At 35.8% G+C, this 24800-nt stretch overlaps 1 long non-coding RNA gene across 1 annotated transcript; it reads left to right on the forward strand.

Moving 5' to 3' along the window:
- The first annotated feature begins 16011 nt into the window (after positions 1-16011).
- Positions 16012-23004, forward strand: LOC103876777. Its single transcript, XR_002516551.2, has 3 exons — positions 16012-16730; positions 18441-18714; positions 21333-23004. It is a non-coding gene; the product is annotated as an uncharacterized LOC103876777 (long non-coding RNA).
- The last annotated feature ends 1796 nt before the right edge of the window (positions 23005-24800 follow it).

The raw sequence follows: 24800 nt of genomic DNA on the forward strand, positions 1-24800 counted from the left end.
TTTTGACTTAGGATTATCTTGACAATGTGGGGTCTTTTTTGGTTCCATATGAACTTGAAAGCAGTTTTTTCCAATTCTGTGAAGAAACTCATTTGTAGCTTAATGGGGATGGCATTGAATGTATAATATGGCCATATGACCCTGAATGTACCCAATCTTGTCTGTATTGACTTTTAATGACAAGATAGTTAGTTATAGAATCTGCTGAAATATTATTAGAATATGTACTTCCCGTATAGGAAGGAGAGACTTCCATAGCATAGTTGGAACAGCTATTGGAGAAAAATAAGATGGTTTCATGCCTGTACCTCCACTGTTGAGCTGATGAGCTCACTAAAGAAGATGATCATCTTGGTGGATGTGCTACGCCTGGGGAGAAGCAAAATTAGAGCCAAATAACTTGGAATCAGAAACTGAGAAAAAGTTGAGGGAATGAGACTATAGCCAAGCTGAAAAACAAGTTAGAAAGACAATGCAAGAAGTCAAGAGGGGGAAGCTATGGACAGAGACGTCAGAGGGAAGGAGATTGCTGCTTGAATGCCCCTGTGTATAGGCCAGGGCCTGACAGTCTACACACGCTTCAAAAACAAAGACTGGAAAGCACCCATTTTGGAGTCAGCAGAGGGCACTAATTTTTTCTAAAATTGGAAGAACTAGTGATGTTCTACTTTTTTTCAACAGACTTTTTTCAATGCTCAGGGACTAAGTATATTGGGATATAAAAATTATGGTGGAGAGCCAAATTATCCTGGGTAAAAACATGTTTTATACTTGGGACCTATAATATAGTACCAAATATGTCCTCAAAGAAAGATGACTGCCTTCCATCCATGGTAGGGATGGGAGAGATGCCAGTAAGAAAAAAGCAGTCAAGCAGCAGCTCCTGGGTTGGTGGGCATAGATAACTGCATCCCAAGCTGCACATCCTATGAATCTGTTTTGTTGTGTTTTGTTTAATATAACATCTAGTATTAAGTTGTGCTTAATTTTGGGTTCTCTCCAAAGAACCTCTTTAAGGATCTTGATATCATCTTTATTGGTTGTCCCATCTTAAAAAGAATTAAGAATTATGATGAGCACTTCTGGTTGATGGCCCAATCCCTGGAATGCCATTACTGCTGTCATATTTCCATTAGCAGTTCTCAGATTGGCTGTTACTCTGAGAATCAGATGTTACTCCGAGTTTTGCAGCATCCTATTCTCCTAGTCATGGGAGAGTCCTCTAGAGTAGCCCATGTCTCCTGGCTACTGAAGTGAAATAAGTCTTTGATCACTCTATGAAAGAAGCAACAGAAGACAGAGCTAAAATCAAAATAATTTTGATATAATAAGATAATCATTTTAGCTGAAGACATCATAGAAACATCATATACAGTAAATATGGCAGCTGATATATAGAAAAGACTGGAATATTTAGACATAGCATAAACATAGCAAAAACAGTAGGACCAAGGAACTGACCTATTTTCATTCTAAGAATACTACTGGGTTGATATGTAAATAAGTCAGAAACATCATGAACCCATCCTATCCCCAGTGCCAAATATCAACGAGCCCTGAGTGCCATAAAGTTTAAGCCTGAAACAATTATATCTTTAAAATGATTTATGTGCACTCTTTGAATCCTCCAATTAAAGGTCCCATTTATACCCAAACTATTATTATTTAAAAATATCAATAGCTTCTAAACTACATTATAGTTTGTATTTATAGTTTATATTCACATTATAAAATATTTACCATTTTTTTCTCCTCTCATAGCAGAATATTTATTTACACAATAAAGAATGTCATTTAAAATAGTCAACAAATTAAACCACAATGAGAAAGATATAATAAATAAAAATGAAAATATGTGCCAAAACTATTATTAAAATGAACAGATAGTTACAATCCTAAAATTAAAACTGTTTAATTTATAATCAACTCAGAAAAATTTTTAGTGACAAACATCTTAGAAGAAAATTAAATGACATTTCAAGCTTACCAAGTCAATCTCAATGCAAATTTCAAAAGGAGTTTTGTGGACTTTGACAGGGTGTTTCTAAAACAAACTTAGGGAGACAATGCATATGAATAAACAAAAGTTAAAGAACAATAAATATATCTGATCCCTATCAGATGCCAAAAGGTATTATTATCTAAAATAATAATTTCTGAAAAGCACTACTGCAGAGGTAGATCAATGCAGAAATGGGATTGACAGTCTAATAGCAGACTCACTCATAAGCAAATTTTTTACATGTATTATTGAATTCACATGATATAAACGCAAGTAGGAAAACAAAAATAATTGGCAAAAATAAAACCTGTGAGATGCCTTTTATATAAATAAAAATGATAAGTTTATAGGAATATTTTAATTTCCTGAGGAATAAAAAGTGAATTAAAACAAAAATGGAATACAATTCTGGTCTAACATCTCAACAACTTGAGACTACTAAATAAAATAGGTATGTGAATTTCTTTGATATATTTATTTGTTAAGTGAAATATATCAATTCCATGTAATGTAAGGGGAAGTATTTTGGTACAACTTTTCTGGAAATTAATTTGGCAATATATTGCAAGGGATATAATTTTAATACACTGTCCTTTGATCCTCTCTTAAAAGTATTCTAAATAATGATCGTAAACACAGATTAAAAATTGTGTACAAAATGTCCTGTTTTTATAAACAAAATATAAAAGACTTACCAGTTGAATCTTAGATTGGCTAGAATATAGGGAATTTAGCCATCTCATGTTTGATATGATCATATGTAAACTGATACAGTTTGAAGATAAATTAGGGCCAAAGTGTATGAAAGTCTTTAATGTTGCACAGACTCTGTAAGGTAGCAATTTTTCTAGAAATTTACCCTGAAAATATAATTGCAATTTTTTTTATGATTAATGTATGAATCATGGTTCCAAATTTTACTTTATGTAGAGATCAGCATACTTTTGCTTTAAGGTGCCAGATAGAAAATAGTTTAGGCTACACAAACACAGCTACAGATAATGAGAAACAAATGGGTATTGCTGTGTTCCAATACCAATAACATTTTATTTACAAAAACAGCCTGTGATGAATTGGTCTCTGCTCTGTTTAATTACAATGTAACCTACATAAAAATGAAATTTATTTTTCTGTAGAAAATAATAGTCTTCCTCATAAGCCTCTACTTACTATATTTGTTTTAATATTTAGCTTAGTATAATTTTTAAATTATTTCAGGTAATGATTAGTATTTAGGCAAAATATGTTCAGTCTTTCTTAGGCCTATTTCCTACTCCTGCTCTACTCTAAGATGTATTTGGGAACGTGGTTTACATGACCTCTTGCCTATATGGTGAAAGTGTCCTCAGACCAAGATGCCCTCGGATCCACTTTGGGCTAATCTCATCTTTTGCTACATTAAAAGAGTTGAAACTTTCACAGTTCTCTGGGTGCATTGGGCTCAGCTGGGTGGTTCCAGCCTCATATCTTTCAGGATTGCAGCTGTAGTGCTAGAATCATTGACGAAGCTGAGTGTCCAAGATCTCTCAGTCACATGGCTGATAATGGATGCTGTCCATGCATAAAAACTTGCTTTAAGTTGTCAAAGGGAGTGCCCACTCATGGCCTCTCCATGTTTTGGGTTTCTCATAACATGGTGACTGGTATTCTAAGACCCCTACATAGAAGCTTGAAGACTTCTAATGATTTAACCTCAAGAAATCCCGGAACATTACTTTTACCAAATTCTACTGATAAAGTGAATTCCAAAGGGAAGCCCAGATTCAAGGAGAGTAGAGGCACAGCCTCATGCCATGTGTTAAAGCAAAAAGAGATAAAGATGGTGGCCACTTTGGAAACAAGCTACCACATTATCAATTGTCATTCTGCTGGCACTGATATCTTTAGTTTTATAAAATATAAATAAATTCCTCTGATTTCTACTGAAGCTTAATCTCTCCCCCGCTTTCTTAACTGGTGTTCAGTTCTAGTTCAGATTCTAGATCTTTCTGACTCTGTGTCATCTCCATCACGCAACCTACCAAATCAGTCTTCCAGCGTTGTAGGATCACCTTGCCCCTGCCATGCAGGATCCACGCCACAGAGGAATTCAGGAAAGCTAAGAAAAGCAAACTAGAATTCTCTCTAACTGCACAATGTCATCCATTAATTATGCAGGGCTCCTAAATGTTTGTAAAGAACCAGATGAAGAAGAGCTGACTCCTGAACTCAAAATGTTGGTTTGTTTGTTTTTTTCAATCATGACACATTTTGACCTATTTGGGTTAAAGTCTAAAAAAATAACTATTGAGACACCCATCTGACTACTTCTCTTTCCGTTGCCTTCCTTTCTTCTCTTTCCACAGTTATCCAACACAAGTGTAAGTTTATCTTCTTTACTTCACATTCTTCTTCTTCCTGAATCCAGCTTTGTGGTTAAGCCTTTGTGAGGGTAAATACCATCTCTTAACTAAATGAAAAAAATATATTGCTGGCTAAGCTTCTTACATATTACACCAAAAGAATTTCAAGCAGTTTCTTTCTGTAGTAAACATTGTTTTCAAACCAATTTTCTTGCTAAAAACCTCTTTATTCTCTTATTCTGGGTCTATATACTGCTTGACTCAGATTCTGAGGTGGAAGGCTGAGACTGGATTAAAGGAGATAAATTCTTAAAATAACTGGAAGAAAATATCTGAAAACCGAAGAAAGATTAAATAAATTGTGGTACAGCCACTTGGTGAAACATTTAAAGATTTTTAAGTGTTTGCTTATAAAGAAGAAAAAAGATGGAGATGTTAATTATTCAATGTTGAGTCTAATAGTCTACATTTGCAATGGAATGACATATCCCTTTTTTAATGATATCTACTCTGTTTCCATTTGTGCCTTCTTCATTTATTCATATTTCTAACTCTGTAGTCTTAATTAGGAATGATTCTTAATGCTCAGTTTTTGTTCTTTTCCAGTGTCTCTCTCAGTAATCTTACTTGCTTCCATGACAATGACATTGCTGCTTCTATGAAGAAGTTTTTAAGACTCAATCTGTACTCTGGCTGCTCTTGCGTGTTTCAAACTTTGTAACTATGTGCCTGCAATTCCTTTTGAAAATCCCATCTCCCTGACCATCTTGTGCCAAAGCAAAGCTATCATCTTTCCATCATGACTGACACCTCTTTGTTCTTTTCCTATTTCTCTCTATAATAATCTATTTCCCCATTTCCCAGGATGCATGGTCTGTAATAGTTTTTGACTCATCTTCTCTTGCTCTTATCTTCAATCTCTGTATCTGTATCACAGACACTGTTTGCTGCCTGCCCAGAGCCACTTCCCTGCCTTATTCTTGACAATAGAAATTTGCTTGTTGACAATAAAAATTTGTGGTTTTATTTTTTTCAGTAACAGAGGCCAACATGTCATGTCTTGAGGTCTAAATCTTGATAATTATAACATAGTAACAGTAATTTTACTTTTCTTGCCCATGATTGATTAGGGTTGAGCATGCCCACTGAGTTCTGAAGGATATCTGCTGAGGAGTCTTCTAGAAAAATTTTCTTCATGCTTAAAAAGTGACATGAGGAAAAAAGTGACATAAGGAAGGGACTTTTTTTTTTTTTGGTGAAGGGGATGTACTATATATGTGTGTGTATAAATGTGTGTGTGTCTGTGTATGTATTTTGGAAACGGGGTCTCTCTCTTTGTTGCCCCGGTTGGAGTGCAATGGCATGATCACAGTTCAATGCAGTCTCAAATTCCTGGAATCTAGTGGTCCTCTTGCCTCAGCCTACCAAGTATTTGGGATGATAGACACCACCACACCCCACATACTTTAGTGTAAGTATGTGATGCTTGTAGCTACCACAGCCATCTTGAGACCATAAAAGGATAAGCCTGAAGACAAGGGTCAACTTGCTGATCATGATAAGGAGAAAAATAACCAGGGCTCTGGGTCAGCTGCTGAATTAACCTATGGACTTCTATATCTTTTTGATTTGGGTTTTTAAATTCATTGAGTAGAAAGACCTTTAATTGCTATGCAGACAATTTCACTGCTGTGGGAAGACAATTAGTAGTCATAAAAATTTAGTTCAAGCCTTAGTTTGGCCACTTAAATGTTGTTTGATGTTAGGGAAACTACTTAATTTCTGTAAGTTCCTACATGGATGAATTAGGAACAGCAATACCCAAACATTTAGTTGTTTCAAATAAAGGAGAGAATGCATACAAAATAAGTATGAGAAGGTAAAGCATCATATCAATAGAAGATTCATGTTATATTTTTGAGTGTGATAATTGATTGAGGGACATTTCCATTGCCACTACTCTTGTAGAAATATATTCTACTGTATTTTGCAGCAGTGCTACCTTTACATGCATTATCAGTAGTCTCTAATTCACACAGTTTTAGAAATTTAGTTTTCTAAGAAGATAGGTCTTAACTGTTCACACTACATACACACAGAATTACAAAGTAACTATGCATTGACTTGATTGCGGTGAATATTTCACAAGGTATTCATATACAACTTGAATCAAGTTGTACAACTTAAACTATGCCTCAACAAAATTGGGGAAGAGAGTAAAGATATGGAAAATTTGAATCAAGTACTAGACTTGATTTAATTGGTAAATATTGAACTCTGTTCTATAAACAAAGCATCAACATGCTTTTTGAATGTTTTTCGAGTATTTAGGAATAATACTCAAAGAACTCTTAAACTATACACAGTAAATATTTTATACACAGTGAAATACTATGAGCTAGTATGTACTTGTGGATATTCCAATACTAGGAATATGTCAGTAGGAAATGACGAAAAGTGTTTTGCTAAATAATAATTTCATTGAAAGTAATTAAAACAGTTATTGAAATACTATCAATAAGAACTATGAAAATTTTTATTTTAAAACGTGTTTTATAACTGGGGAAATTTTGTAGCTTTACATGCTTTTTTATTTTCCATTAAGATTCTTTTTCTCCTTTTTTATTTCAATAGTTTTTGGGGTATAGGTGCTTTTGATTACACGGGTAAGTTCCTTAGTGTTGATTTCTGAGACTGCAGTGCCCCTATCACCTGAGCAGTGCACACTGTACCCAATATGTGGTCTTTTATCCATCACCTGCCCCTCACAACCTTTCCCCATGAATCCCCAAAGTTCACTATAAAAATACAGAAGCTTAAGTAAGATTATAAAAGAACAACATGGTAAATCTAAGAAAGGTAGAATTACAATTAATAAAATTAGCGGAAGTAAGTGTAAGTGGTTTACTCAATAAGCAAAATTTTTAAAAGATCCACACAGAGCATCATCAGTGAAAGAAGAGGGAAAATACACTGTTTCTAGATTATAAGTAAGATAGAAGCTATATCATAGTTAAAGAGACAACTATCTATCTATCTGTAGAGATACAAATAGATGGCGGGCACAAAATTAAAAACACTAGGAACCCTGCACTTGTTTCTGTTGTAGAAAGTTTCAATAGACTGTAACATTCACCCGAAACACCAAAAGGAAACTGAGAAACTATAATATAGGTTTTGAAAACCCATTAGAGGATTGAGGACACAAAGAAATTGAAATCAACTACATGACAGAAACTGGTAGCCTTTCATAAAAAGGAAGAGACCACTGCTGTCATCCTTGGCAATGCAGAAGAGGAAGAAATCTGCTAGAAAGTGGTAACCCAACGGAACAACCCTCAGGCTGTCAGTTGACCATGTGTGAGCTGACAGGGAAGACTCTGGAAGCACCTTTCCAACTCATTCTCAGGTCCCTTCAAAGAGCATCTGGAGAGCAGGCCAAAGTTTGAAGGCATTAGAACAGCAGTGCTGAGAGGGATTCCCCTTCCCCAGCAATGGGGGTGAGGGAGAGATTAAGGAAGCTAAGAGGAACTCATCATGAGCCCTCTGGGCTTCCAGGCCAAAGATGGGGCAGAAAGACCTAGAAACATCCCCAGCCTGGCATTTCAGGCTTTTGGCTAAAAAACATTAGGACAGATCATGGAAGCTGAGGGACGAACCTGGTGGGTAGACAGGAAGATGCCTCCTTTGTGGTAGTTATGACGTGGGCTTATAGTTAAATAAGTTAAATAAAATCTTAAAAGCTGTACACTTAAGATTCACATACCTCATTGCACTCAAGTTATTCCTTAATGTAAAACAATGCTTTTAGGAACAGGACTTTGGTGTGGATATTTTATGCAGAATGAGGGGGAAGAGCATGAACACTCCCCAGAAAACATATGCTTTAATATCTTACAATACAACGTCTTTCCCCAAAATTTGTATATAAGAATATTATATTATGTTAATAGACTCAATATTTGAAAAATGCCTTAAAATGAAACAATATGTGATTAATTGAATAAATTGTGACACCTTTTTCTGGTGCCAAACTATATCGTTATTACACTTGATGCTATATATGTATATTTAGCTATAAAAATTCTACTATATTGTTGATTTTAAATATTTATTACAAATATACTCTTACCATATGATCCAGCAATCATATTGCTTAGCATTTACCCAAAGCAGTTAGAAACATGCCCACACAAAATCCCACACATGGAGGCAACCAAGATGTATGGCAGTAGGTGAATGGATAAACTGTGGTACAGCCAGGCAATAGAGCCTTAATCAGCACTAAAAAATTATCAAGCCATTAAAAGACATGCAGAAAAATTAAATGCTTATTGCTAAGTGGAAGAAGCCAATACTAAAAGGTGACATACTATATGATTCCAATCATATACTATATGATTCCAATCATATGAGGGTCTGGAAAAGGCAAAACTATGGAGATAGTACAAAGATCAGTGGTGGCCAGGGGATCTGGAGTGTAATGTGAAGGAATGAACGGGCAGAGCACAGAGGATATTTTAGCTGGGAAAATATCCTGTATGAGACTAATTGTTGATACATATCATTAAACATTTGTTGAAACTCATAGAATGTACAACACTAAAAATGAACCCTAATATAAATTGTGTGCATTGTGTTACGATGCATGCATCAATGTAGGTTCATCAGTTGTAACAAATGTTCCTTGTAATTTAAATTTGTCTTCCTTGTAATTTATATTTTGCTATAAACCTAAAGCAACTCTAAAGTATGTTAAATAACTAAATTATCAATTACAAAGAAATATGTACACTATCTTGAAAAATGCATGTTACAAGCAACAACCAACAGATATGGAAGGATATGACTCAAAAACCAAATACTGATTATTACCTTTCTTCTGTTTTTTTCCTACTGTTTGATTTGTTTCTGCAATGAGTTTGTAGTATTTTTGTAATTAAGATCAAGTTATTTACCAAAAAGAAAACAAAAAACGTTCTGATGATTAAGATAAAGGTCTCAGGGAAAAGAGCTAACATATTTAGAACATAAAGTAATTATATAATTCAACGTTACTCAATACCATGAATTAATGTTATGCTTTATGTTAATGGCTTAAAGAAAACAATTATGGTCATAGTGACACTAGTGACTGAAAAGTCACTTGATTAATTTGGGACAAGCAGCTAATTATTTGAGAAAAAACAAAAGCAATCCCTCTACTTTAGATAATTCATTCAAATAAATCAATTTTAAAAAATTAAAATCATAATACAAAATAAGAGCAAATAATTATATAATCTTGAGACTATGCAAAATATTTCTGAGCATCAAACTGAATGTCAATGCGCTGGAGAAAAATATTGATATATTTGACTATAAATTTAAAAGCTTGTTTACAACTAAAGCCCCTAAAATTAAATCTCTAAGGAAAATATTTGCTATAGCAATGGGAGTGATAATTGTACTCTACAAAACACTATTAAAAATATATTAACAATAAGATCACTTAATCACAAAAGAAGAGATATAAATTAAACATATGAAATTATTTAACTTTATTTATAATCAGAAATTCCAATTGAATCTATAATGATTAACATGGAAGTTGTTAAACTGTCAAAAATAAAAAAGATAATCATTTCTCATGAGAATTTAGTTACCATCTCAGTATCTGATGGGGCAATGCATATTGGGAAAAATTTCTCTGGAGAGTGATGTAGGACAGCCTATGTCAAAATCCTTAAAAATATGCATATCCTTTGATCCAGTCATTTCACTGCTAAGAACTGATTTTTTTTCCTGGAGGTGTGTTTGCAAAGATAAAAATTCATGAAGCTTTGCTTATCATAGCATTAAAAAAAATGAAAACAAACTGTTTACCCAAAAGAGAACTGAGTACCTTCTAATATATCCCTACAAACCAATAATATAAAACTATTAAAAGTTATTTTACTGTAAAAACTTTATTATCTAAAAATATACAGCAAACAGATATTAAGCAAACAAAAAGCTTAGCACAGTTTTTAGCTTAGCATTTAGCAGGCTCTGGAGCCCAAATGCCTACGTGTTTTTCCCAATCTTACCTTTTATTACTACGCATTCTTGGGCAAGTTACTTAGCTTTTCTGATTCTCAGTTTGGTTCTCTGAAACAGAAGTAATAGTAGCAGTCTCACTGAATTGTTTTCAAGGATAAATTAGTTCACAGATATAGAGGACCAGTGTCCAATATGCACTAAGTCCTTACAGTGTTTGATGTTATCAATATTAAAACATTATTTTATCAGAACCTTCTTCCATATAAAGGATATAGAGTGACTTCTAAATGTCTAGATGTTGAACCTAAACACTTCCACTAAGCAGAAAACCCACCCTATTGTAAACAGAAAATTCCTTGTATATGGACACATTCAGATGCTTCTGGCTCTCCTGTGGCACCTCTCCCAGGCCCTCCTACTAGACATGGATCCTCCACTCCCTTGCCTTTCCTGGATCTGTGCCCAAAGCTGTTCTTATCACTAGACTACCTATGCCCTTCCTCATCTATTCTGCACCTGGCCTTTAACACTCATAAGTCATGCTTTTTGTGTAAATATTTCTCTCCCCTCTCCAGCTCATGGAATTTTTTTTTTAAGTCTGACATTAAATTCTATGTCATATCCCCTGGTCTTTACCACATATTTTCCTTAGAGATATGACTATCTGATTCCCCCACTCCCCAAAAAATGTCCCCAAGAGTGGATTTAATGCTGCTTCTCTCAGGAATCCTCTTAGTACTCTATAAAGATATGATAGATACAAAATTAGCCATGCATTTAAATTTAAAGCACACCAATACTTAAATGTACATTCAGACTTATAGCATCTGTGGTCCAATCCGCAGGAGTATCGGCTTCTCTAGAGGCAATCTCAGAAGGCTTCCAGACTGACTTTGATAGAGATGAAGAGCCCAGCCTCACACAATAGCAGGAATCAAATGGGAAATTTGTGAAATAAGATGCCTTCCTGAGATTTATGTCACGCTGTTCCTGTCTCTACAGAATGCACAGATTTCTTCATATATTACAGAACTGTGCTTTCACTCTCTCATAAAAACTAAGGCGGAGAACATTTCAGAAGGAGACATGTGCAGTGTGTATTAGTTCCTAAGTTGTCTGAAAGCTTAGGAAGTCAGAGAATGGTCTCAGTTTAATCAGACCAAGTTTTTTCATCACCTTTCAAATAATTGGATGTATCTGGTGGTTGCAGGGGCCCTAAGAATTTCAAAGTCTAGCAAAACCCGATCAGCTTTACAGAGTTCTTGAGTCCCTCTCGAACCAACTACAAATAATTTTCCATTTATCTGAACCTGGTGACAATATCAAATCACTTTATGTTCATGTGGAAAGTAATTGAAAGGTAACTCTTTAGCTCTGAATTCAGAAGTTGGTAAAAAGTCTAATATTTTCAAAAGCTATATCATTTTGAGAAAGTAAAGAAAATTGCACTTTTCTATCTTTCAAAAGAATCTAACAGTATCATTTATTGTATTTGTAAGTTATCATTTATTGTATTTGCTGTGCTGCTATGATGTTAAAGGAACAAATTAAGAACACAAGGTTGAGAGATACAATGTGGCAGATTTCAAACAGGACAGCTGAGTACAGTATTACTTTTGTTGTTGTTCAGGGGTTGACATAGTAGGATAAATATATAGACTGATAAATGCAACTGGAAAAAGAAGGTCAAGTAAAACAGCATTTCATTTGAACAATGGTTAGGGGTCGATTCTCTTACTAATCCATCCCTCCCTATCCATTACTTCATTTTTTTAAGTGTTTTATTAAGCAAGCTTTGTTTCAGATTCTGTTTTAGGAACTGAGCAGCAACAGGAAAAAGGCAGATAAAGTCCCTGAGCTCACAGTGTCCAGTGAATAAAGAATGTGTCTGGTGGTCTCATTCACCAGGAATTAATGAGGAAGCGTCAGATGTCACTAGAATGGGAATGTCTTTGGGGAAAAGGCAAAATTGTTGGCTTCTCTGAGGGTACTTTCATTTTTCTACTTGTGTACTTGTTTTGTCCTTCATAGAAAAAAATGGGGGCTCCTCAAGAATAGGTTCTATACTGCAGCGGTCCCCAACTTTTTGGCACCAGGGAACAGTCTCATGGAAGACGAGTTTTCCATAGACTGGCTGGGAGCATGGCAGGGAGGTGGGGGCAGATGGTTTCAGGATGAAACTGTTATACCTTAGATCCCCAGGCATTCGATTGTCGATTGTCGTAAGGAGCATGCAACCTAGATCCCTCACATGCGCAGTTCACAATAGGGTTCACGCTCCTATGATATTCTAATGATGCAGCTGCTCTGACAGGAGGCAGAGCTCAGGCAGGCAGTAATGCTTGCTCACCTCCTGCAGTGAGGCCCGGTTCCTAACAGGCCACAAACTAGTACCAATCTGTGGCCCTGGGGTTGGGTACCCCTGCTATATTGGATCCATTTCATTATCTTAGCTCCTGGCCCAGTTCCCTGCCTTGCAAGCCGCAAACAACTACAGCCATTAAAGACATTTTGCTATTATACTTTTTGTGTTTCTTAGAGTATATATTTAATAAACATTAATGCAAGATTATGTTATTTCATGTCTTTCTCAAATTCCTGTAATTAATTGGCTCTACTCTTTCATCATTCACATATTTCAGAATTCCTCGACCTCTGGATCTCATACTGACCATTGTGTGACCATTTCCAGAAACTTCCTTTCAGACATTGCTCTGCCTTGTCCTATGTGAATACTTCTTGCTCCTCCTATATTTCTATAACACTACAACTTAACTGTCTTTGTGTTCTTCTAATTCTTTACTTTTCCTCTTTGTATTTGATGCCCTGTTCAACTGCATTCAGTTCAATGCAATTCAATCCAGTTTAATTAATATTTGAACAATTGCTATGTACTCGATACAGTCAGCACCTCTATTTGGAATGCTCTAAAAGTCTGTCCTCTGCTGTGTGATGGATCTAATCCAAAATTGTTTCTTGAACATCATCTGCTGGGTGACTTGTCATCTCCCCATTCTCAGCACTTCTACAATTAAATTTATCCTTTTACTTTAAAAATAAGAGCCTATCAACTTCTTACTTAGGTGAAGGTGATGAACATTATTTAAGCCAGCAGCGTACAAATCATCATATTATATTTAAACATTTCTTCAAAAATCCCCTTAAGTAAAACAATTTTATTTCACATGTGACTTACCACCAACCACAAAGTGCTCTTAACTTGCTTTATCATTTTTATCTCTTCCACTGCAAGATATACAGCATATATGGCTAGATTACAAAGATAAGTCAACTGTAATGACACTCCACTCCTACAGAAGCTCTTGTAGATCCCTCAGTGTGGGGTACAATAGCTTGGGGTGCAATACCTTTACCATCTTTATTTGCACTACTGCCGTACGTATGTTCTACATTCCAGAGAAAGTAGAGGTCTTCCTGATTGCTATGTGAGTTCTTCTGATTTTATCTTTACCTATTCTCCTCCTTCGGTGTGCTTACTACTATCATTCTGAGTAATTTTTAGGCCCTAGTTTAAATCGCATATTATTAAAGATTACACACTATGGTGAAAAATACATTTTAAAAGGGAAATAAAGAGCATGGCTTTTAGAAACATTGAGACTTGAATTAAATTTTAGATCTACCACTTTTTGTGCTATGTGATTACTGAGAAATTGCTTAAAATTGTGACATTGCTCTGTGGGGAACAAATTCCTTATATTCAAAATGAGGATAATATCTACCTTGAACTTAAGAGTTAAGAAGGTGGTTATATAGCACTATTTGATTGAAATAAATGTGAAGATACACAAGGGATGATGGGTTTCAACTATCTTGGAATTTAGGAAATTATTGTTAAAAATTTAAGATGAAATTTAAACATTTAGAGCATGATGGTGATCCTGAGAAAGAAGAATTCATCTAGACAGAAAAAAAGTAGACATTTTCACTGTGACTTGATACATTTGTAAACAAGTTGGCAGGTAATAAACTCTGTATTTTTACCCCCAGAGATCCCTTACTACATGGGAGTAATTTTCGAAGTTTCCAGGCCATTTCATTCCTGAAAACCTCTTCCTCCTACCCTCTAACGTGAACATCACCTTATACATTTATTCTGGAACTGAAATTCCAAGTTAAAATCATGGCAAATGGCTAAAATGGCTAGATGGTGGCCCTTAAATTATTTGTAAAATGTGATTAATTCTATTGGTTTTAGATTTTGACATGTTACTTCTAGAAAAAGAACTACTAAATACATATTCCTTAGGTTTAACTTACATACACTAATTTTTTTTTAAGCATACAAACCAAACCAGATAGTGAGAACAGTTTCCATCAAGATTACAAGACACTGGATATTTGCCAAACTGTTATACCTATCCACTGACCCTCCAGACAATGATCTTAGAAGCTGGACAAGGTAAAAAGAGTGAGTCAAATCCATGCCCCTACTTAACCACGTACTGCCAAATATTAACCACAGATTGACCTGTTTCAATTAAATGACTAAATTTAAAAATAAGTACCTAAAAAAATATTTGACAACATAAAATTATACTCAGATTCTAAAGGATAATCTGGCCTTAAAAATTCTTTACTCAAGGAAGCAAAGGAAATCTTAGCAGCATGTTAGTTTCTCAATAAAACTAAGACATGTACCTGTGTAAACACACATGCATGCACACACGCACGCGCACACACACACGATAAAAAAAATAATATAAGTAGGAGAGCTGAAGGCATCCATATTGTCTGGTTTATCAAAGTTCAGTAATTTGATTATACTATAGGCCTCTAGTGGGTTTGAAGTTGTTATAAAGCTTGGATTTTTCTCAACTTTATATAAAAAGCGTGTTCTTATTTGTATTTGGCAATTTTCTGTGTTTTGATCCCTTTGAAAATTTATCCCAACCACTCTCTGTCTTCCAAAATTTCCTAAAAGTTTCTGCTTTGTACCCTTTCTTACTTTCTGTTATTTATATAAAAGTATTATGTCTGCAATTTCAGTTAACTTGTAGTGCAAAGTTAAAAAAAAAAAAAAAAGGGCTCAGTTTACAGTCTTGATCCAACTCATCTGTTGTATGTTAGTTTTATATATAAAACAGTAAATATTACTCTTAAAATATTGCAATAATTAAAAATAAGGCAGTCTTATGTGAAAAAAAGAAAAACAGCTAAGTAGAACACCTCACTTCTCAGTGATGATCAATATAATGAGGCATTTCTGTGCCATTAAAAAACAACAACTTGCAGAAAATTCCTTTTGAGACTCACATTGTAAATTATTTAATTTTTTACAATTTGTTTTTCTCCTACCCTATGCTACTCTTAAAAGGGAAGTGTGGGTTTAAAAAAAACCCCACATATTTCTAATAACATAGTAACTGTGTGTGACTCTCTTCCCTGGGTATTAGGGTCAACTTTTAATTTAAATATCAAGCATTTATTGTGCCACAATTGAAGAGACAGTAACAAAATATCAGTTCTCATACAGCACTTTAAATCCATTCCAAAGTGAGAAGAACTATAGTGCTAATATTATTTGCAAAACCTTTGCCAAATAAGATTAGAGTGTAAACCATATTAAAGCATTTGATGTGCACTGTAGCTAAATATACCATATCTTTAGAAAATGTTGCATCCTCTGCATCCCAATAAAGGCACATAGCAGGTGTTATTGTTCAGTTCCAGATATATAAAGACAACTAGGAAAAAACACACACCTGACACCTAAGCCTAGCACATTATCACTGTGTATTGTAGTTACTTGTGTACATGTATATGCATGTATATGTATATATATTATACACATAAAAATATATCCTTGCCTTGTTCACCTTTCATTAAAATAACTAAAGCATAATATGCCAAATAGTGTCTGTCTGTATTAAACTCCATTTCTACCCCCTGTTCTCTGTTCCGTATTGAAGAGGTTGGAAAACTAAAAATGACATTCTTTAGACTCTTTTTCCAGTTTGATTCTGATTAGTTCCCATCAGCAGAAGCAGCAGAAAAAGGATGGAAAAATTGGGGCTCAAAAAGCATTTGCACGTAGGGTTGATGCATTAATTCTATTTTCTCTCTTTTGCTTCTCTAGTCCTAGAAGAAGGGTTTCAGATACTTCCCCCACTTTCTGATCTCTGGATCGTACTACCATTTCCTAGTGTTTCCTGTAACCCTTTCTGACAATTTTTACATATATTTCTGTACCAAATTTTCTTCTGTTTGAAATTCTTACAGTGGTTTCTATATTTTTGACCAGATCCTGGCTGATGGATATACTGAAGGCATGAACGATATTAGTTGAACAAGGAAATACACTTGATCCAAATTGTGAAGTTCTCTGCAGTGAAATATTAAAGGTACAGATTGGAATGGACAGCAGTGTCAATTCCACTTGATCTTCTTGAAGCACAACTTAACTGCTTTGTTGTAGCTGTCAGTCCTAGAGACCAAGTGGTAGAGGGGATAGATAGCTTATCTTCACTCTCACACCTAATTACACCTCCTTCAACTGATTTCTTGGGCACACCACCTCTCAAACATTGCCTTTTGTTACCGCCCTGATACTGCTTACTTCTATGCCCATAACAGATGTGGCCTTTACGTGGCCTTCTTATCACCAAAAAGCTTGAAGGATATGGACGAGAGTGATATGCCCTTTGAGTTAGTATCTGCTAAAAGCAGGACTGGTTTCAGATGAGATGTCATATTTGTCATGTGCAGCACTGCCTGCCTGATCCACTGTGTCACATTCCTTCTTCTAGTATGTGTCACATTATGCTAGGTCGTGCCATCAGAGATAACAATAAGACATGCTATTACTAGAACAACACATTGTTGCCATAGATTCAGAAAGCTCTGGTTCTTATATAGTCACCAGAGACACATGAGCCGGATCTTGTAGCACAAAGTCCTGCAGCCACCAAACAAAATATGCATCTTATTTTTTCCAAAAAAAAAAAAAAAAGTCAATAGACTTGAAGAAATCATGAGGTAGTATCCTGGGGAAAACAACCCCATCGATGTTGAATTCTGATCTCCAGTGCCTCTTTACATTCAGCTCTTGTCTCACAGGAATGGCAGTCATTTGGGATAAATTGTGCCTTGACACTCTGGCACCAGACAGATTTGCAGGAGATCTTTATACCTTTCAAAACGATCTTCCATTTAAATAGATAAGATGGTCTGGGTCTTGCCACTTTGATTCATATTTAGAACCGGAACAGATTTCTCTTTCAGAGAACACATTTCTCCAAATCGATGTCTGGAATTGCTAAATAAATTTCAAGGAATAGATTTTTTTTCTGACCTTATTTGAATGTCTAGACATTTGTGGATTATTGAATCTAAACCATCTAAAACACCAGGCCCATGTTTTCCCCAACCAAATTTAACCTGTAGATTAAGAACACAATTATGTGTTGTAAAGTCAGAGCTTCGGGGCCAGGCTTGTTGGAGGAGAACAGAGAAGTAGAAACAAATGAAATGATCACTTAAAAAGCCTGACTCGAAGGAGAAAAAAAATGTGGCATAGACAATCAGAGAACAATCACTGACCAATTTATTGATGCTGATATTAGGGCAGGAAGGGTACAAAGGAGGGAAGGGGAAAGTCTAAGAAAATTAATGTAATTGGAAAAGGGCTAGTTAAACCTATTCACAAATAATGCATATTTACATTAAACATGTTTCATGTTTAGAGGCTACTCACCAGCTTTTTTTCATTTCAAATTCAAACTATTGTAAGCCTGTTATATTCTATTAGTAATTGCTATTAGATGGTAACTTAAGAACAATTATATTATATGCTGGTCCACAGGAGGAGGCTGTATCAACACACCTGGAAATAGTAAAAGGGATTCCTTCCCCATTTGTTCCTTGCAAGGAGCAAAGTGCTGTAGGGACAGTCTAGTGGGAGGGGCCTCTTGAAGGGGCGAAAGTCCCAGTCTGTCGAATACCTTCACAGATTATTCCCCATTTTTAACAAGTATCTCCCTTATCATGAGGAAAAAAATGTGATTTTCCTTCTAGCCCATATTTAACCATCATATTTGTGCATATGATTGCAGCTCTGCTGAAAGGACTTGGGAGTGAGCTGCCAGGCTGCAAGGGATTGAATCGAAAGCCCCCTAACAGTTAAAGTGTCCATTAGCTTCTCTACACTTAGCATCCATCAGAGAGAAGAAGCATCCATCAGAGAGAAGATGGGCTGGGAGCCCCGGGCGAATTTCTAACTAGCCTAATGAGGAGAGAGATTCTGGGAGCAAAAAAAGTTCATTTGCTGAATTTCCAGCAAGAAGTCACTTCAATATTGCTTCTAGGAAACACTGACAGGCTTTGTTGGTAAGAAATCATTATGCTGAGAGAGAAATGGGATATTGTTATATGAGGTTTTTAAAGAAAATTCATTTTGATAGATGTCTAACTGTGCATTCAATTAAATTTCCTTCTCTTAAAAATAGATGTCAGGTAATTGTACTCAAGTTCTGTAAGCTGAAAAGTGTTATCCTTTCCTTCCAGTTATTAAAATTTCTTTATCAATATGTGTCTTTCTTGTCTTAATCCTTTGACTATGGAGGGCCCTCAATAGAAATACATGGAGTTCTCCTTTCCTTGCCTGTGGATGTGTACATGCCTTCCTGAAGAATTAGTAAGGACTGCTTTCTTTTTCGGTGAAAACTGACTTCTGTATTTAAATTATGTAGGTGCCATGCTCCCAAAAATTGTTCTTAAAAATCTATATGCATGACCATTTGCTAGACACAAGTCCTTTTAGTTATACAATCACAAGTCAGCATTATTCACCATGATGCCTCACTATTTCCTAACTAACTATGTATCCTGCCATTTGGGAATGAGGCTTTTGAAGCTGCTTTTTTTTTTTTTTTTTTTTTTTTTTTTTTTTTTTTTTTTTGGTTTCCTCTTTTTTTTTGTTTTTTGGGCTGGAGTTCAATGGTATGATCTCGGCTCACTGCAACCCCCGCTTCCCAGATTCAAGTGGTTCTCCTGCCTCAGCCTCCCACATAGCTGGGATTACAGGCATGTGCCACCCCACCTGGCTAATTTTTGTATTTTTAGTAGAGACAGGATTTCACCATGTTGACCAGGCTGGTCTCGAACTCCTGACCTCAGGTCATTTGCCTGCCTCACCCTCCCAAAGTGCTGGAATTACAGGCACGAGCCACCATGTCCAGCCCTTGTGAAGCTTTTGACAATGACCAACCTGATGTTCAAAGGATTTGTCCCCTTCAACCCACCGTCTTACTCCCAGCAGTTTCATCATTCTAAAATATAGCTTTGCAAATGTATCCACACCTGCATCTGAAACATCTAAACCTCCAGTGGCTATGCATCCCTCATCTGGAACAATGAACTTTTCCTTCTGATTATCCAGTTGCCAGCAATGGTACCCTCATGTTCCTGATCAACCAGACACCTACTCTTGGAGTCATCTTCATTCACCTTCCCATTTCTCCTCACATTCATCAGAGCCAATCACTATATTCCAAGTCATATATGTGAAGTCAATCAGAATTCTCCCTTCACAATATTGGTCTTATGTGCTCATGCATCTCCACAGCAATTGCCATCTAATTAATCCAGACTCAAATATTTTGCCTTGACTATTTTCATAGCCCATTATTTGCTTGCCTTCTTCCAAATAATTTCACAGACAGATAGTCATATACATTTTGGTAAGATTAACTTCAACCACATCCCAATCAAGCATTCCATGACTCTCTGTCTACTGGAAACATACATCTTAGCATTTAACACTTTCCAAAATGTCATTGACACCTACATTGCAGAATTTGCCTAATACTTTTACATCAATGTATGTTTAGTCCTCACAAATTATAACTATGCACTGCCATTGTCATGTCCCACACTGTTTTATATTTGTACCTCCACTCATATTCTCCACTTCAAGTGGAATATCCTCTGTCTTCACTATCACCACCATCAAAATATTAATCTGCTTTGAGACTTCTTTTCAAATTCCAATCATTTCCTGAATCCTTTGCTGATACACCAACCAAGCAAGATTTCTTACTTCTCCAAGAAACAGCACTAATAGCACTTTGTGGGCATGTCAAGTGGAGGAAAATGAAGATTAACAGTAGGTCTTAGTTTCCACAATGGCGAGATTTCTAAACTCTTTCTTTCCAATTCTCACTCTTTGTGAACAAACGGTCTGTTGCATAATAGAGGACAGAAAAAGCATCACTTCAGAATGTCTATCAATGGGAATGAGATCTCAAAAAAGGCTTTAGGGCCTTGGAGAGAAAACCAAGTGAGTTATCAGATCAAGCTAACTTTGCCTAGCTATTTTCCAACTTTCAATATGAAGTTATATAGAAATGATGGGCAATTTGGGGCTTTCATTTAGGAAAGCAATGACACTGGGGTTAAAATGTAGCAGGCAGGCTATTTCCAGAACTGAGTTAGCTTTAACTCATTTCCAACCTTCCCATATAAAAATAACAGACTGACTACTAACCTATACTTTTGTGTTCATTGTCCTATTTGGCAATACCTCCATAAAGATTTTTAAGAAACCAGAGAACAAAGACTGTGACTGACTTATCTCTATGTTCTAAGTCATCAAGAAGAGATAAGTAAAGATATTTGATAAATATTTTACTGAGTTAAAGTCTCCCCTGTCAGGCTACCCTTTAAATATCTCACACTAAGTATTGCTAACAATTTACAGTGCACATCTATAGTAAATAATGTGGCATTCCCTTTTATTTATATAATACATGCAAACATCTTAACATTAATTCCTCAAGCTCAAGGTGTGAAGTTCATTCTTCCATTATTGTAGTATATGTCTCCACATATAGTGCCACAATGCCTAGCACAGAACAGAGATGGATAGGCTCAAGAAAGCTTATTTGATATTTCAATCAAGTTACTGTTTTTAAAAACAAATTACTGTTTTTTAAATCTGTCTTCAGATTAACAAGCTAAACAGAGAAGGATAACACTCAAGAAGCTGCCTATATGTAAGAGATTCCTTTGAGAACTTTCAAATGGCTCCTTCCTACAAAAGACCTGGGAATACTTAACCTCCCACCACCAGCACACTCAAAGCTCAAGGCAAATGCATTTTCAAGATTGACAGGGTCTTGGACTCTGAAAGTCTTTGGTGAGTACTGCACTGCAAGTCTTCATATTCTACCGAATGAGTAATTACCCTATTTTCCAATATTTCAAAAGACGACCTTTTTCTCATGATTCCACTACAACCACTTACCCTCCTTCTTTATTGGCTCTCCTAATAATTCTTCCAACCCAGCAGTAATGCACCGTGGAGTCAGGTGAATGGTATCAGTAACTTCCTTCCTTCTATATCTTTGGCACTATCTAATGTGCAGTTTCTTTCCTGAACCCATCCACCAATAAGCCCAAATAAGTCTCACCTTTCATCTCTCTAGAAACCACAGGCTGATTTAACTGCTATTCTAGATTTTATTTTTAACAAAAGGAATTAAAGTGCAGAGATAATTGCTTCCAGAAATACTAGCCACTGTTATACTGTCTCTGGTTTACCAGAAGGAGACACTTACATATGCAAATACACACCCCAAACTGAGTTCTGAAAAGCTGGGGTGCAGCTTTTCTCATTTCACTCATTTTGCTGGGGGTGCAATGAGTTCCTTCATGTGTTTTTAGTAAGATTGGTCTACTCAAAGTTCTTTCAATACTTACTCTATAAAGCAATTTGTTAAAAACCCAGGGAGATTCAGGGAGTTGGTTGAGGACCACAAGACTTACAGGTCCAATATTATTCAGTATTTTAAATTACACAAATGACTACTGCTTTTAATCTCTGGGTCAGCTGTGACTGAGTTGAAGAGAATCCATTTTTGGATTCATTTCCAGGATGTTGGTAATCTCTGTCTTGTTGAATATTTGTTTCTCCTTTTTTTCTGTTTAATATATTTCTTGGTTTCTAGAGTGTTCTCTGATGTCAGGTGTTCATAGCAGAGAGATCCCAATTATTTGGCTTCAATGTACCATCAAGAGAGTCCTGTCAACTCTCATTATAAATCCTTCAGTCTTATATTTTAGTCAATATATTGAGCCTCCCCTGGATGGTATCCTTGTTATAGATTTTAATCATCTTGATTAGATGATTCTTCTGTTACAAAGTTCTATATGGGTTAGTACAATCACACAGTAATAATAAGTCTTACAAATTTGCATGACATTTCCTAGGTTTTTAAGTTCTTTAACATACATCAGGCAATTGTTCCATCAACACAACCATTTGAGGTAAAGCAGTTGATACTTTTCTTCAAGTAAGTAGACAAAGGATCAGAAAAATAAAGGAACTTGCTCTAGAACCCATGGATAATAAGTGACATTTAAAATGTAACCTCCAGAGCTTATATATGAGACTTGAGTATAGTAAATTAAAATGAAGAAACATCAAATGAAAATGATATATCGTATATAAAAATAAACAAAATTGGTTTAAGAATATATTCACCAATACCTCATGAGTGAAGCTTGTATGACTAGCAGTACTTAAACTAGTACTGCTAGAAGGAGAGACGAAGAAATATCACGTGAAAAAAGCCGACCTTGGGGATTAAAAAAATTCCAAAAAAAAAAAAAAAAAAACCCACTAAGATATAAGAGATGTTTTGTTTTCAGTTATTGCCAAACTCCAGATCTAATGGTGCATTAGTTCATCTGGTCCTTTATAGCTAAATGACATAATGCACTCATTAGAAGATATGCAGATTTTTATTAGAGTTTTTCATTACTATACAAACTGACCAAATTCTTGGCATTTTGACTAATTAACACGAAAGCTGTTTATAAAAATGGAAGAATCTGTGTCCCGTTGTCAAAACATCAGCATTTTGAATTAGGGAAGACATGTAACATTGAGATCATGTGTTACGAAAAATATAAAATATATCCCAGTATTTCAGGAAACTGCTGGCTTCATCAGTCTGTGTCAGGGAATTAATTTTCAGTCATACATCCCTGCTGATACATCTGAAACCTGAGAAAGTCCAATTTCCTTCCTTCATATGTGTTTAATAGAGTACGAATAGTTCAAGTGTCTGAGGGAAATCAGAGGCCGAGCTAGAGACTCACTTTCTCAGTAACAAGGAGGACAGTGGCTTCAACCTGCTGCTAACAGAGGGGCTTGCATCTTCCTTGCCCCAGGAAAAGTTTTCACACCTGGGTGAGGTGCAAATTGCGGTCAGAAGAGAAGGGCCCAATGGAAATAGGATGGACTACTGGGCACAGGAGGGCTTTCTGCCTACCGTTTCTCCTCTGCAAACCAGAGAAAGGGCAAGATCCTGTGGGTTTCTAGGGGAGGACCCTGGAGCTACAGCTCTTTGTTGGCTAATCTCCTTCTCTTTTCCCTCCTGGAAGAGCTCCAGACATACAAACAGGTCCAAAGGTACAAAAACTTCCATTTAGGACTATGAAAGGAAACAGAAGAGAGGAGGTAATCAATTTGTGGGCCGTCCCAAATTCCCTTCCAGCTAGCCACCTAAGAGAGTGGGATGGGGAGCCTCATCTGACGCATTGATAATTCCAGAAAATGCATGCTTGAGAGTCAGATATAAAGTGATCATCCATTAATGAGTCCTAAATGAACATTTGCTGTGCATCTTGCTCAGGTATTTTATAACAGTGAGCATAAAAACCACTGCTTTTAAAGTATGCTATATTTATGAAAATTATTGAACAATGACAGGGCTCACATCGTAACAGTGACTGCTTTTCATTTAGTATTGAGAAATAATTCACAAGGTGTGGTCCTGGGACCAGCAATATCAACATCACTTCGGAACTTGTTAGAAATACAAATTCTCAGGCCCCACCCCAGATAACCTGAATCAGAAACTCAGGATGGAGCCCAGTTTTCTGTATTTTAGCAAGCCCTCCAGGGGATTCTAATGCACACTAAAATTTAAGAACCACCCTAAAGTGAGGAGCATTTATGAATCTGCACTTACATTCTCTGTATTTCCAATGCATTTACATGTCGTTGTATTTTCTATGAATGTGAAATCAAGGAACGTCTTAGAAGCAACCATCATAAAAAAATTTACAAACACTAAGCAACTACAAAAAAGAAGTCACCTTTATGTAGTAATTAATTTATTGCAAATTGAAAGTCTTTTAGAAAAAGACCAGGGATTAAATCCCAGGCTTGTCATTACACTGTGACTGGACATGTTTCTTACCTTTTTCCACTCTCGGGTTTCCTTATCTATACAGTACTCATAATCAAAGTGTTTCCATTATAGGATTGTTTTGAGGATGGAAATGTAAATGCACATAAAGAACAGGATATTTTGCCTTGAATATAGTTTGTGTTTAATGTACATATACCTATGAATATTATCACATAGTGCTTGCATGAATCTGTTTAACAGTAAAGAATGGAC

This window comes from Papio anubis, chromosome 14 (assembly GCF_008728515.1).
Source record: "Papio anubis isolate 15944 chromosome 14, Panubis1.0, whole genome shotgun sequence".
In the NCBI taxonomy this organism is placed as follows: Eukaryota; Metazoa; Chordata; class Mammalia; order Primates; family Cercopithecidae; genus Papio; species Papio anubis.